A 15592-nucleotide genomic window follows, 5' to 3' on the forward strand; every position below is an offset into this window, starting at 1 on the left:
TATCTAATCCTATCCTGTGTGATACTGACTGCTGAGCTGTGTATCTAATCCTCTCATGTGTGATACTGACTGCTGAGCTCTGTATCTAATCCTCTCCTGTGTGATACTGACTGCTGAGCTGTGTATCTAATCCTTTCCTGTGTGATACTGACTGCTGAGCCGTGTGTCTAATCCTATCCTGTGTGATACTGACTGCTGAGCTGTGTATCTAATCCTATCCTATGTGATACTGTCTGCTGAGCCGTGTATCTATTCCTATCCTGTGTGATACTGACTGCTGAGCCGTGTATCTAATCCTATCCTGTGTGATACTGACTGCTGAGCCGTGTGTCTAATCCTATCCTGTGTGATACTGACTGCTCAGCAGTGTATCTATTCCTATCCTGTATGATACTGACTGCTGAACCGTGTATCTAATCCTATCCTGTGTAATACTGACTGCTGAGCCGTGTGTCTAATCCTATCCTGTGTGATACTGACTGCTCAGCTGTGTATCTAATCCTATCCTGTATGATACTGTCTGCTGAGCCGTGTGTCTAATCCTATCCTGTGTGATACTGACTGCTGATCTGTGTATCTAATCCTATCCTGTGTGATACTGACTGCTGAGATGTGTATCTAATCCCATCCTGTGTGATACTGACTGCTGAGCCATGTATCTAATCCTCTCCTGTGTGATACTGTCTGCTGAGCCATGTGTCTAATCCTATCCTGTGTGATACTGTCTGCTGAGCTGTGTATCTAATCCCATCCTGTGTGATACTGTCTGCTGAGCCATGTATCTAACCCTATCCTGTGTGATACTGACTGCTGAGCTGTGTATCTAATCCTCTCCTGTGTGATAGTGACTGCTGAGCTGTGTATCTAATCCTCTCCTGTGTGATACTGACTGCTGAGCCGTGTGTCTAATCCTATCCTGTGTGATACTGTCTGCTGAGCTGTGTATCTAATCCTATCCTGTGTGATACTGACTGCTGAGCTGTGTATCTAATCCTATCCTATGTGATACTGACTGCTGAGCCGTGTATCTAATCCTATCCTGTGTGATACTGACTGCTGAGCCGTGTACCTAATCCTATCCTGTGTGATAGTGACTGCTGAGCTGTGTATCTAATCCTATCCTGAGTGATACTGACTGCTGAGCCGTGTATCTAATCCTATCCTGTGTGATACTGACTGCTGAGCTGTGTATCTAATCCTCTCCTGTGTGATACTGTCTGCTGAGCTGTGTATCTAATCGTATCCTATGTGATACTGACTGCTGAGCCGAGTATCTAATCCTATCCTGTGTGATACTGACTGCTGAGCCGTGTATCTAATCCTATCCTGTGTGATACTGACTGCTGAGCTGTGTATCTAATCCAATCCTGCGTGATACTGACTGCTGAGCTGTGTATCTAATCATATCCTGTGTGATACTGACTGCTGAGCTGTGTATCTAATCATATCCTGTGTGATACTGACTGCTGAGCCGTGTATCTAATCCTATCCTGTTTGATACTGACTGCTGAGCTGTGTATCTATTCCAATCCTGCGTGATACTGACTGCTGAGCTGTGTATCTAATCATATCCTGTTTGATACTGACTGCTGAGCTGTGTATCTAATCATATCCTGTGTGATACTGACTGCTGAGCCGTGTATCTAATCCTATCCTGTGTGATACTGACTGCTGAGCCGTGTATCTAATCCTATCCTGTGTGATACTGACTTCTGAGCTGTGTATCTAATCCAATCCTGCGTGATACTGACTGCTGAGCTGTGTATCTAATCATATCCTGTGTGATACTGACTGCTGAGCTGTGTATCTAATCCTATCCTGTGTGACACTGACTGCTGAGCCGTATATCTAATCCTATCCTGTGTGATACTGACTGCTGAGCTGTGTATCTAATCCTGTCCTGTGTGATACTGACTGCTGAGCTCTGTATCTAATCCTCTCCTGTGTGATACTGACTGCTGAGCTGTGTAACTAATCGTATCCTATGTGATACTGACTGCTGAGCCGTGTATCTAATCCTATCCTGTGTGATACTGTCTGCTGAGTTGTGAATCTAATCCTATCCTGTGTGATACTGACTGCTGAGCCGTGTATCTAATCCTATCCTGTGTGATACTGACTGCTGAGCCGTGTATCTAATCCTATCCTGTGTGATACTGACTGCTCAGCCGTTTATCTAATCCTCTCCTGTGTGATACTGACTGCTGAGCCGTGTATCTAATCCTATCCTGTGTGATACTGACTGCTGAGCTGTGTATCTAATCCTCTCCTGTGTGATACTTACTTCTGAGCTGTGTATCTAATCCTATCCTTTGTGATACTGACTGCTGAGCCATGTGTCTAATCCTCTCCTGTGTGATACTGACTGCTGAGATCTGTATCTAATACTATCCTGTGTGATACTGACTGCTGAGCTGTGTATCTAATCCTATCCTGTGTTATACTGACTGCTGAGCTGTGTATCTAATCCTATCCTGTGTGATACTGACTGCTGAGCTGTGTATCTAACCGTATCCTATGTGATACTGACTGCTGAGCCATGTGTCTAATCCTATCATGTGTGTTACTGACTGCTCAGCCGTGTATCTAATCCTCTCCTGTGTGATACTGACTGCTGAGCTGTGTATCTAATCGTATCCTATGTGATACTGACTGCTGAGCCATGTGTCTAATCCTATCATGTGTGTTACTGACTGCTCAGCCGTGTATCTAATCCTCTCCTGTGTGATACTGACTGCTGAGCCGTGTATCTAATCCTATCCTGTGTGATACTGACTGCTGAGCTGTGTATCTAATCCTCTCCTGTGTGATACTGACTGCTGAGCCATGTATCTAATCCTATCCTGTGTGATACTGACTGCTGAGCTGTGTATCTAATCCTCTCCTGTGTGATACTGACTGCTGAGCCATGTATCTAATCCTATCCTGTGTGATACTGACTGCTGAGCCATGTATCTAATCCTCTCCTGTGTGATACTGCTGAGCCATGTATCTAATCCTGTCCTGTGTGATACTGACTGCTGAGCCGTGTATCTAATCCTATCCTGTGTGATACTGACTACTGAGCTGTGTATCTAATCCTCTCCTGTGTGATACTGACTGCTGAGCCGTGTATCTACTCCTATCCTTTGTGATACTGACTACTGAGCCGTGTATCTAATCCTATCCTGTGTGATACTGGCTGCTGAACCATGTATCTAATCCTATCCTGTGTGATACTGACTGCTGAGCTGCGTATCTAATCCTATCCTGTGTGATACTGTCTGCTGAGCCGTGTATCTAATCCTATCCTGTGTGATACTGTCTGCTGAGCCGTGTATCTAATCCTATCCTGTGTGATACTGACTGCTGAGCTGTGTATCTAATCCCATCCTGTGTGATACTGTCTGCTGAGCCATGTATCTAATCCTATCCTGTGTGATACTGACTGCTGAGCTGTGTATCTAATCCTATCCTGTGTGATACTGACTGCTGAGCAGCGTATCTAATCCTATCCTGTGTAATGTTGTCTGCTGAGCCGTGTATCTATTCCTATCCTGTGTGATACTGACTGCTGAGCTGTGTATCTAATCCTATCCTGTGTGATACTGACTGCTGAGCCGTGTATCTATTCCTATCCTGTTTGATACTGACTGCTGACCTGTGTATCTAATCGTATCCTATGTGATACTGACTGCTGAGCCGTGTATCTAATCCTATCCTGTGTGATCCTGACTGCTGAGCCGTGTATCTAATCCTATCCTGTGTGATACTGACTGCTGAGCCATGTATCTAATCCTCTCCTGTGTGATACTGACTGCTGAGCCATGTATCTAATCCTCTCCTGTGTGATACTGACTGCTGAGCCATGTGTCTAATCCTATCATGTGTGTTACTGACTGCTCAGCCGTGTATCTAATCCTCTCCTGTGTGATACTGACTGCTGAGCCGTGTATCTAATCCTATCCTGTGTGATACTGACTGCTGAGCTGTGTATGTAATCCTCTCCTGTGTGATACTTACTGTTGAGCTGTGTATCTAATCCTATCCTTTGTGATACTGACTGCTGAGCCGTGTATCTAATCCTCTCCTGTGTGATACTGACTGTTGAGCTGTGTATCTAATCCTCTCCTGTGTGATACTGACTGCTGAGCTCTATATCTAATCCTATCCTGTGTGATACTGACTGCTGAGCTGTGTATCTAATCCCATCCTGTGTTATACTAACTGCTGAGCTGTGTATCTAATCCTATCCTGTGTGATACTGACTGCTGAGCTGTGTATCTAATCGTATCCTATGTGATACTGACTGCTGAGCCGTGTGTCTAATCCTATCATGTGTGTTACTGACTGCACAGCCGTGTATCTAATCCTCTCCTGTGTGATACTGACTGCTGAGCTGTGTATCTAATCGTATCCTATGTGATACTGACTGCTGAGCCATGTATCTAATCCTATCCTGTGTGTTACTGACTGCTCAGCCGTGTATCTAATCCTATCCTGTGTGATACTGTCTGCTGAGCGGTGTATCTAATCCTATCCTGTGTGATACTGACTGCTGAGCCGTGTGTCTAATCCTCTCCTGTGTGATACTGACTGCTGAGCTCTGTATCTAATCCTATCCTGTGTGATACTGACTGCTGAGCTGTGTATCTAATCCTATCCTGTATGATATTGTCTGCTGAGCCGTGTGTCTAATCCTATCCTGTGTGATACTGACTGCTGAGATGTGTATCTAATCCCATCCTGTGTGATACTGACTGCTGAGCCATGTATCTAATCCTCTCCTGTGTGATACTGACTGCTGAGCCGTGTATCTAATCCTATCCTGTGTGATACTGACTGCTGAGCTGTGTATCTAATCCTCTCCTGTGTAATACTGACTGCTGAGCCGTGTATCTAATTCTATCCTTTGTGATACTGACTACTGAGCCGTGTGTCTAATCCTATCCTGTGTGATACTGACTGCTGAGCCGTGTATCTAATCCTATCCTGTGTGATACTGACTGCTGAGCCGTGTATCTTATCCTATCCTGTGTGATAGTTACTGCTGAGCTGTGTATCTAATCCTATCCTGTGTGATACTGACTGCTGAGCTGTGTATCTAATCCTCTCCTGTGTGATACTGACTGCTGAGCCGTGTGTCTAATCCTATTCTGTGTGATACTGACTGCTGAGCTGTGTATCTAATCCTATCCTGTGTGATACTGACTGCTGAGCCGTGTATCTAATCCTATCCTGTGTGATACTGACTGCTGAGCCGTGTATCTAATCCTATCCTGTGTGATAGTGACTGCTGAGCTGTGTATCTAATCCTCTCCTGTGTGATACTGACTGCTGAGCCGTGTGTCTAATCCTATCCTGTGTGATACTGACTGCTGAGCTGTGTATCTAATCCAATCCTGCGTGATACTGACTGCTGAGCTGTGTATCTAATCATATCCTGTGTGATACTGACTGCTGAGCCGTGTATCTAATCCTATCCTGTGTGATACTGACTGCTGAGCCGTGTATCTAATCCTATCCTGTGTGATACTGACTGCTGAGCTGTGTATCTAATCCAATCCTGCGTGATACTGACTGCTGAGCTGTGTATCTAATCATATCCTGTGTGATACTGACTGCTGAGCTGTGTATCTAATCCTATCCTGTGTGACACTGACTGCTGAGCCGTGTATCTAATCCTATCCTGTGTGATACTGACTGCTGAGCTGTGTATCTAATCCTGTCCTGTGTGATTCTGACTGCTGAGCTGTGTATCTAATCCTCTCCTGTGTGATACTGACTGCTGAGCTGTGTAACTAATCGTATCCTATGTGATACTGACTGATGAGCCGTGTATCTAATCCTATCCTGTGTGATACTGTCTGCTGAGTTGTGAATCTAATCCTATCCTGTGTGATACTGACTGCTGAGCCGTGTATCTAATCCTATCCTGTGTGATACTGACTGCTGAGCTGTGTATCTAATCCTATCCTGTGTGATACTGACTGCTCATCCGTTTATCTAATCCTCTCCTGTGTGATACTGACTGTTAAATATTAATAATCCGTTAATTTCTTATAAGACTCAGTTCTGTAGAATGCTTTAGCTTACATGACATAGGCTATTTTTAAGCTTGGCTCATGGTAGAAAGACAGCTCCATATATGTAGAGACCACGTGCTTTAGGAGACGTATATAATTCATGGCTAACTGTAGAGGTCGCTGTCTTCTTCCCTCACCATCATGAGAGACAGACACGAAGATGTCGCCTGTGTTGGGCCATGACATAACTCAACAGCTGGTATATTACTTGACGGCGATGTGAGAAGCCGAACTGAGACACAGCAGCCATTTGCTATTCAGGATCTCGGAGAGAAGAAGAATACATGTTGCTTTTGCCATGTGGGATCTCAGAGAATGAAGATGGAAAGCTTTTGCTATGAACAATGGACAATCTCTCACCTCTTTTTATTCACCTGAATTATTTTGTAATAACCTTTCTTTGATGGAAGATACCAAATAAACCACTATATTTTTATCTGGTAACTAGTCCTGAGTATTTTACAGGATATGCATTATTTTACATTGGAGAGCCAGCCAGATCTGAATTTTTGTACTTTTTTGCGGATTTCCCTCAACTTGCCCACACGGGGGATTGGACTTTGCTAACGTCAAATCATATGTGCAAGTTATCGGGAATTCCACTACTTACAAGAATCACATAGAACCTAGAAGTAAGAAGTACCAGATAGATTGAGAAGTACTACAAGTGCCAAAAGTACCAGACGTAAGCCAGACGTGTAAAGACAGGAACCCAGCGTTGTCCATCAAAGGGAACAAGCTGAGACATTTCAAGGTAAGAGAAATGGATGTAATTAATTGTCTTGCTAAGCAGAGTAAATTGAAATTTAAGTCTGTAGACAATTCTAATTCAGAAGTTTTATGGTTAAGTTTATATGCCGAGTGTGAACTCGAGAATCAGAGGTTAGATTCTAAGTTTTTCAATAGAGAAACAGAGAGATTAAAAAATATTCTACAGATGGTAGATATATTTCATAGATCTGTGTCAGAGAAATCCAAAAATGATTGTTGTGATGTTCTCGAGATTGGCTGTAAAGTTAGGGAGATTGACTGTAATCAAGTGTCTGTAGCGGCCATTGAAGGTGACCTTGCAGACGTGGAACAAGATGGAGAAGTAGGAGGAGACTTCAGAACTGACGTAGAGGATGTACAAAGGAAAGACGTACCACTAAAAATAGAAGACTCACAGGCCCAAATCCGAAGTAGCGTGAGGAAGGATTTGATAAAGATATGCCAAATAATTCCTGCTTATGACAACAAAATAGATGTTTGTAGAAACTCTGAGATTTATGAAAGTTGTTCTGATAACTTTGATTTATCTAACGAGGAGAAGAATCAGTTGTTCAAAATGTGGATCCCTGTAAATTTTGCTAGGAGATTGTCTTTAAAGTTATCTGGTGAGACACATGAGAATTTAACTGATAAGGACAGATTAAAAATTCTCATTTTTTGTTCATCAAATGAAAATCATCCAGATATTGATATTCTTCAAAAATTAAGGATTGGTCGGAAGGAATGTATTTTTACGTTCATGTCCATATATGAACGTTTGTATAGAATGCTGAGTGAGAATGTCAAAACACCGTCCCTCATAAGGAGTTTTGTAAGCAAATTTTGGTTTCTAAATCCTGCATCTCGTGTTATTGCGTCACAAAAAGATTCTTTGTTTGAATGTGCGCAATCCCTTGATTTTGCCAGAAAACACGAGAATCGTGAGAGGAAAGTAAATTGTGCTAATTTTGTAAAGACAGGCAGAGTAAAATCTTATCAGAAGCCTGTATTAGCAAAGCCTTCTAAAATGAGATTTCCCCAAAATCAAATCTACGAAGAAAGAAAAAGAAAATCACATGTTTGTTATAAACCATATGGAATGATGCAAAAGAACACCGAAAAGACACAAATGGAATTAAGAAAAATGATGAGTTCTGATTTTCTTTCTGTAACAAAGATGGCCGAATTTAACAGACAGAAACAGGTGGTGAGTGACATCATGGCCTGTAAACTGAATACTCTGCTCCAAGAATCTATCAGCTTTAAAATGGCAAGAACCTTTCAGGATATTTTTTGCAGAGAAATAAGTATGGGTGTAGGAATTGGTTAGAAAAAGTAATATATATTGTGTAACAGTGTTATACAATTAGTGAGTTATATGTAATTATTTTATAGAGTATAATCCTGTAGTTTTATGGTTTGTGGATATATACATAGTCATACAGTATATATAGAGTGTTTGTAGAAGTAGAAATAGTAGAACTGTATTTTTTAATGAAAATTAAAATCTACATCAGTAATAATATTTAGAATTATATGATATTAACCTTATTTTTTATGTTTCCTTAGAATTTTCATTTCAAAGCAGGACTTAATCGAGAAAAATTCTCTTCCAAGGATTTATGCCTTTATTTACACAGGAAGTTGCAATATTGCATGATTTTATATATCTAACCCTTAAAAGGAAATAACCAATTGCTTTTTAAAATGTTCTGGGTGTGTGCTTTTTGCTGCATGGCTTGAATGACAACCTCAACAGGTGAAAATTTCAACCTTGTTCTAATAATAAGTATACCAGACCAGTATACTATGTCCCTGTTCCTTAGGAAAAGAATTTCAAAGGGGGTCTCAACTTTTGCAAAGCAATGGAATTTTTTTTCCAGGCCTAAATGTCAAGTATACATATACATATATTTATGTCATGTGTATTTGGGGAATATTCAAAGAAATATTAAGAGACTAAATTGAAATAGTTTACAATGCATTGATAATTAGGATAATTTGGGTTAAAATACGTGTATTCATCACACTTTCATATGTGAGGTATAAAGTTAATATGTGACACTGTCTGAGTGACAGTGACTGAGTGTATGAGCAGCTGCTGAGCGAGTAATGTGATACGTTTGTGAGACCTCAGGATCCTGAATGCATGAGAGAAAGAAAAAAAAAAAAAACCCCAAAGCTTTTATCTTTAGGAAATTATTAGAATATTAAGATACATAATGAAATATTATCTATACAAACATATATTTCTATATTTCTATAGTAATTATTATTTCTTGATTTAGTTAATTGTGGATAAGTGCAATCGCACAACAAAATAGAAAATAGTTTAGGAAGAAAATCTATTCTTTCCTTATCAGCTTTAGCTCTTTTAAACAGGCACCAGCACAGAGCCTGGTATTCACCAGCTGCATCTGGGAATAGTGGACCTTCCTTCTCTGTCCAAGTGTGTTAATCTTAAACTACATTTGAATTAATTTTTCCAAAGGATAATTTTATGATATTCAAATTAATTTTGATGGTTACACATCTTCAGACAAATAATGGTATAAGCAAGTATAAATTCACATAATTTATACATTAATTATTTTTAATTTTGGTTTTGATAAATGAATTATTTCATGAAACAATATTTTTTGGTATTAAGGGGGAAATATGTTTTTGATCCTGACTACATAATCACATTTGATTAATACCTCTTCTTCACACATTTTAATAGGAAAAAAAAAAAAATATTAATAAGGTACAATGGTATAAGTATTGGGTATAATAATAAGTATTATAAAGAGTCATTTCTTTACACTAAGAGGAATTACATGCAAAGTTGCATGATTTGAATATTTTGATAACACAAGTTTATGACAATTATGAAATAATCCAGATCATGGAAATATTAAGGGTATATGTTACTGAAGACATAACTACTCTGCATCAACATAAAGGCCTTATTCTTATTCTTATTTTTCATTCTTATTTTTCATTATTTTTAATTCTTTCACCAATATTTAGTAAAGTAATATCTACTGAGAATATTGCTTCATTAAATATAGCAATTATATGGTTCTATTACTAAGGAAAATGTTTCACTTCTGAGTTATATGCAACAATTCTTTTATTCATTCATTCGCTCACTCATATATTCTTATTTTGGTTCATGGCTTTACATTCCTACATATTATTAGTATAATGAATATATTCCTTATTAATAAAGATGAAAACACTGGTTACATAAAACAGTGACACCTATGGGTTGAAAAAGGTAATTACACCTATGACATAAAAAAAAAAAAAATGTTCTATCACATGAAAAATGCGGATAATAATGTATTATCGTTTATTATTTCAAATATTGAAATCCATATATGGTACAAATTCTGATAATAATTATATGGATATTACTGATTGCTATGGTACGCTGTGATATTATAGGATAGGAAATTACCAGATTTGGTATAGAACAGGGAATGAAGACTTCAAGCAAGATACTGAAATTATGTTAATAAAGACTTTTCACATTTCTAAACTTCATTGATTTTTATCAGTTGCAAGAAGAAGAATGCCGCGATCCAGAAGTCCCAGAAGGTAACAAAGCTATGATTACTGAGTAATAGACTGTGTTAATTACAAATGCAGTATCCACCACTGACAGTCACAAGTGCAGTATCCACCACTGACAGTCACAAGTGCAGTATCCACCACCGACAGTCACAATTAAAGTGTCTAACCTGACAACCAGAGGACGATGATCCTATGATGCTGAGATGAACGGTGTTATCACGTTCTTATCAAGTTCCAGAGGTTTTCAATCACCTGAAAAGCTTCGATGAAAGCTGGTGAACAATGAAGGTAATTGTCAGGAAGCTACAACCCTGACATATGTCCTGTGCATTAGGACAAGGACTGGTTATGGTGCTATGTTTAGCAAGGAAGAGTCATTTTAACCCTTGCTTTGCTGACCAAAGACGTCACACCTGTTCAAAGACCAGTACCGATGGAGGATTCCAGAATATCCAAGGCGAGCCAATGTAAGCCCAGGTTTTTAAAGATAACACTGCACAGATATTAAAGCTGCATAGACTTTGTTTTCGTATTAACATTTGAAATTATGGACTTTGATTTGATACACAACACATCTATATGCTATAAGAAAACTGTATTTTTAAAAGAACCAAGAAGAAGACAGAAGACATCAAAATGAAGACCAGATGACACCAGATGATGATGACTGGACCTGAGATGCTTCAATTTAGACTTAGGGAAGTATAATTATACATATTTTATATGAATATTGTTCACGGCTTACCATAACATGAATTCACATCAATTATGTCATTGAGTACTTATAACGGTAATCTAATATTATTATTATTATTATTATTATTATTATTGATATTAAATTATTTTGTCAAAGAAGAAGAAAAGAAGAAAAAAGATCGTTATATTTGAGGGTTCCAATTAATGTCTGTCTCCCTCAAAAGGGGGAATTGTTAAATATTAATAATCCGTTAATTTCTTATAAGACCCAGTTCTGTAGAATGCTTTAGCTTACATGACATAGGCTATTTTTAAGCTTGGCTCATGGTAGAAAGACAGCTCCATATATGTAGAGACCACGTGCTTTAGGAGACGTATATAATTCATGGCTAACTGTAGAGGTCGCTCTCTTCTTCCCTCACCATCATGAGAGACAGACGCAAGATGACATGACATAACAGCTGGTATATTACTTGACGGCGATGAGAGAAGCCGAACTGAGACACAGCAGCCATTTGCTATTCAGGATCTCGGAGAGAAGAAGGATACATGTTGCTTTTGCCATTTGGGATCTCAGAGCATGATCTAATGGACAATTTCTCTTTCACCTATTTTTATTCACCTGTTTTTCTGTAATAACCTTTCTTTGATGGAAGAAACCAAATAAACCACTATATTTTTATCTGGTAACTAGTCCTGAGTATTTTACAGGATATGCATTATTTTACAGTTACTCATCTCAATCCAATTTTTATCACAGGGAGCGATGTAAACATGGTGCTGACTGGCTATCATGATCTGTCACGTATCTTTGGAGTGCAAAAGACAGAAGCCACAGGCCATAGGCGATTCTATTTGATTGGCATGAGAGGGCACATTTTGAAATGTGCGCCGGAATGTCACATGTTTGTGAGTAGGAAAACTGTGAAAGCTGATGATAAACCACCACTGCATGTAATTGTGAGTCGACGTCCATAAGAAATGGAAGCCACTGATCATCTGGAGCTAGAGCCCGGCCAGCAGGACAGGGCATAGCTACATCTTAACCATCATCGTTCAGTTCAATCAATTTGTAGTGGCAGTCCCAGTGAATGATTTGACAGCCCAGACTACACAGCGGAGGAGCAGGGAGAGGTAAACATTGCAAATGCTGGGGCCCTGCCCAAGCAAGGGGGGCACACTCGTGGGCGTCGGTACTGGCACTGGGCCCCTCATAGTACGGCGGTGTGTCTGACGGCGGGTGTGCACCACCACTGTCAGAGACACTTGATTGCACTATGAGGGACCCTATGCCAGTGCCCGCGCCCAAGAGTCGGCCTACCCACCTGTCCAGGGCAACGGCACTCGCACGGTTTTGTGCGCTAGGTGGTGACCCCAGCCATGGGGGGGCGCCCACTTAGGGAGGTTTACAAAGTGGCATATGTAGATGTGGGTCATTCAGCTTCTGCAAAAGGCGAAATAGGTCAAGTTCGCGGAATAGGAGGAGGACCAAAGCAAGCCATTTTTCTGGCAACCTATGTGTCATCAAGGGAAGGTGGGACAAAATCCTTGGAAACCCATGCATGGTTCATTTTAATGAAGGTTAGATCATCCACATTTTGGGTTGACAGACGGGTCCTTTTTTCTGTCAGGATTGATCCAGCTGCACTGAAGACTCTTTCCGATAGCACACTTGCAGCTGGGCAAGCGAGCTCCTGTAAGGCATATTGTGCCAATTCAGGCCAGGTGTCCAGTTTAGCGGCCCAATAATCAAAGGGGAATGACCTGTGCGGGAGAACATCGATATGGGAGGAAAAGTAGTTGTTAACCATAGTTGACAACTGCTGTCTCCTGTCACATTCCATCGATGCTGTATTAACAGTTGTGTGAGCGGTCCGTGAAAAATCAGTCCACAACATTGTCATGAAACTGCTGTGTGCACCACGAACACCTCTGCCAAGCTGCCCCTGGCCCGTACGGCTCGTGTGAGAACCATCACCGCTGCTGTGTGCTGGGAATGCCTCAACCAACCGGTTAACCAGAGTTGCTTGTTTAGTAGCCAATATTAGGTCAAGGTTCTCCTGTGGCATGATGTTTTGTAATTTGCCTTTATAGCGTGGATCCAGGATGCTGGCCAACCAGTAGTCGTCATCGTTCATCATTTTGGCAATGCGTGGGTCCTTTTTAGGATCTGCAAGGCATAATCTGACATGTGGGCCAATGTTCCCAGTGTCAATGATGCACTGCGAGTGCTGGGTGGAGGAGCACTTTCTGGCAAATCCATATCCCTCCAGTCACGCACAAACCCTGTACCAGACCTTGCCACGCCAACATTTTCACTTGCCCCACGAGATGCATTCTCCTCCCCTAAGTAATCATCCCCATCATCATCCTCCTCCTCCTCTTCTTCCTCCATCTCGTCCAGGAGAGGTCCCTGAGCAGACAATGGCTGAATGTCATCAAGGATTCCCTCCACCTCTTCCTCCTCATCAACATTGGCTGCAGACGCCTGCTCCTTAAGATGCGTCAAAGTTTGCATGAGCAGACGCATAAGTGGGATGCTCATGCTTAGGATGGCATCATCTGCGCTTACCAGCCATGTGCGTTCCTCAAAACACTGAAGGGCTTTACAGAGGTCTTTCAGCTTCGACCACTGCACACCTGTCAACTCCATGTCTGCTCTCAAAGTGCCTGGCCGTGTATCCTCCCACAAAGGGAAGGTGGAGCAATCGCTGCAGCTTCTGCATACGAATGGAGTGTACAGGCGACCGGCGGATGTGCGCTCACAGTCTTCGCACCTTCTGGAGCAGGGCTGTTAACTCTGGATAATTATTGAGGAAGCACTGCACCACCAGGTTCAAGGTGTGAGCCAAGCAAGGTATGTGGCTGAGTTTTGAAAGGGCTATGGCTGCCACAAAATTACGGCCGTTATCACTAACTACCTTGCCTGCCTCAAGATGTACACTGCCCAGCCATGACTCAGTTTGTCGCTGGAAGTACTAGGCCAGCACCTTGGCGGTGTGTCTGTCGCCCAAACACATCATCTGCAACACAGCCTGCTGACGCTTTCCACTAGCTGCTCGATAGGGGGGACACCTCGTGTGTAACAGTAGCAGCTGCAGATGGAGTGCTCGTACGACTGCGCTCTGTGGACGAGCTTTCGCTTCTGGAGGAGGAGGAGGAGGGCCGAACGCCTACAGTCAACTGTTTCCTATACCGTGGGCTAGGCAGCACTGTCCCACCACCGCTGTCCCCTGTGGGCCCTGCATCCACCACATTAACCCAGTGCGCAGTGATGGACACGTAACGGCCCTGGCCATGCCGACTGGACCATGCATCAGTTGTGAGGTGCACCTTTCCACTCACTGACTGCTTGAGTGCATGGACAATGCGGTCTTTCACATGATGGTGGAGGGCTGGGATGGCTTTGCGAGAGAAGAAGTGGCGACTGGGTAGGTCATAGCATGGTACTGCATAGGCCATGAGTTTGCGGAAAGCTGCGCTTTCCACCAACCGATAGGGCATCATCTCTAACGAGATTAGTTTGGCAATGTGGGCGTTCAAACCCAGTGTACGCGGATGAGAGACTGAGTACTTTCTTGACCTACTCATAGTGTCTGGGAGGGTGAGCTGGACTTGAGAGCTGCATATGGTGGAAGTAGCGGTGGACAGGGCGGACTGAAAGAGGGTTGATGATGGTTATGGAGTTGGTGTTCTTTCTGATGGCCTAGATTCAGTCTTTTGTTGATATAACAGTGGGATTCCCTGACTGCTGTGGCCTTGCAACGACACCTCAACATTTGCTGCTGTGCTAACCGGTGGGCTTACAGTGGGGGAAACAATGTAGCGTTGCTGACTACCTTCTTTGTGATCAGTTGCACATGTGGTACTTGAGGTTTGGTGTTGTGTCCACGCTTGCAAGTGCATGCTGGTTAAATGTCTAAGCATGCAACTGGTATTCAAATTTTTCAGATTTTTCCCTCGGCTAAGGGTCTTTGCGCCCTTCTTACAGATAACCTTGGCCTGATCATGAGGATATTGTTCAAAAAAGTGCCACACTGCACTCTTCCTACTTTGGCAGACATTTTGCGCCCTAGCACGCTGTGATATTTTGACCCTATGGACAAGCTGTCCAGCAACTCTTTTGATTTTTGGAACCTGTCTTTGGAGTGATCTGGGCCTGCCAGATAACAGCTGTTGCGATGTCGATGTCTGCTGTGGATGCTCCTCCTCCTCATCTGAGCTATTGGAAGCAGCACCCTCTTCCCCCAATGGATGCCAATCTGGGTCAACAACTGGGTCATCCATCACCTCCTCTTCAATGTCATGTGCACCTAACTCTGTGTCACCGTGTATGGTGGTATAGTGTGCGGGAAGGGGCACCTGAGTCTCATCAGGGTCAGAATCTGGCTCTGTACACTGCGAGGACAATGTAGTGCTCTGAGTGAATGTACCAGCAGAATCATCTATCAGTGGCTGTGCACCAGTGCACTCCATGTCAGATTCATCTTGGCCTGGGTAATTCACCATTTCACTTGATA

This window comes from Dendrobates tinctorius, unplaced genomic scaffold (assembly GCF_039654945.1).
Source record: "Dendrobates tinctorius isolate UK_male_01 unplaced genomic scaffold, ASM3965494v1 ptg000017l, whole genome shotgun sequence".
Taxonomy (NCBI): domain Eukaryota; kingdom Metazoa; phylum Chordata; class Amphibia; order Anura; family Dendrobatidae; genus Dendrobates; species Dendrobates tinctorius.